The sequence below is a fragment of the Hyaena hyaena genome, unplaced genomic scaffold (genome assembly GCF_003009895.1).
Source record: "Hyaena hyaena isolate Hyena2069 unplaced genomic scaffold, ASM300989v1 scaffold_1263, whole genome shotgun sequence".
In the NCBI taxonomy this organism is placed as follows: Eukaryota; Metazoa; Chordata; class Mammalia; order Carnivora; family Hyaenidae; genus Hyaena; species Hyaena hyaena.
In genome coordinates this window covers 286,042-287,228 of record NW_024081898.1, presented here as the reverse complement: position 1 = coordinate 287,228, position 1,187 = coordinate 286,042, and the positions used below count along the sequence as shown (strand labels likewise).

General features: G+C 40.7%; 1 non-coding gene across 1 annotated transcript; it reads right to left on the bottom strand.

Annotated features, from left to right (window-relative positions):
* Window positions 1-602: 602 nt before the first annotated feature.
* Window positions 603-687, bottom strand: TRNAE-UUC. The gene has a single exon. It is a non-coding gene; the product is annotated as a tRNA-Glu (tRNA).
* Between the last annotated feature and the right edge of the window lie 500 nt (window positions 688-1,187).

The window sequence follows — 1,187 nt, the reverse complement described above, 5'->3', positions numbered from 1 at the left end:
GCATTGCTAAGGGAGTGCTCTTAAAATGGCCTCGTATCATTAATTGGCACTCAATAAATTTCTGCAAATCCTTCCTGAGACTGTAACTTAGAAGAACAGCAGTAAATTTTAGCATTATTCTTTCTATCTAAATATACTAGTTTAATCTTTGCCTTATAATTTGTTTGGCATAAAAGGAGGCCCTATAAGCATAAAAATCTCAGACTTATTGTAGCTTCTTCTAAATTCATAGACATTTTTTCCAAACATGAAATTCTCTTTAAATCAATATACACAATGGGGGTGTCTAGGTGGCTCAGTCAGTTGAGTGTCTGACTCTTGATTTCAGCTCAAGTCATGATCTGATGGTTCATGGGATCAAGCACCATGTTGGGCTCTGTACTAACAACGTGATGCCTGCTTGGGATTCTCTCTCCTTCTCTCTCTACCCCTCCCCTGCTCATGATACACCCCCCTTCAAAATAAACAAACATTTAATTTTTTTTTAATGTTTTATTTATTTCTAGGAGAGAGAGAGAGACAGCGTGAGCAGGGGAGGGTCAGAGAGAGAGGGAGTCACAGACTGAAACAGGCTCCAGGCTCTGAACTGGCTGTCAGCACAGAGCCCGAGGTGGGGCTCGAACCCACGAACCGCGAGATCATGACCCAAGCGAAAGTCGGACGCTTAACCGACTAAGCCACCCAGGCGCCCCAAAATAAACAAACATTTAAAAAAATAAATCAATACACACAATGAATGTGTATGTGAACCATACCAGAAATGAAAGGAAGAATTACACGTTACAATCAACTTTTCTTCTTCCCTCAACTGCACAAAAAGTGAGGGGAAAGACATAAAATTTCTAATATTGTGCCTTTGCTTTTGAAAAACATCTTACCCTAGATATAGTTTACCGCAGATTATCTCTGAAGATTTGGTCACTTAATGACAACTAGGTACGAGGACCAAGCTCTGTGAGATGAATGATCTATTCATAAACATTTTTTTTTCTGAGCTCCCCACTCACAACACCTTCTGTTCTGAAGAGTATTCTGGAGCCTAGTCTCTGGCTGACTTGTTCATTCAACAAATACTTCCTGAGTATCTAACAAAGTGCCATGCGATTTTAGTTACTCTGCGTACAGCAGTGCACAAGAGAGGCCAAATTCCTGACCTTGTGGGCTAACATTCTTGTGGGGGAAAGACA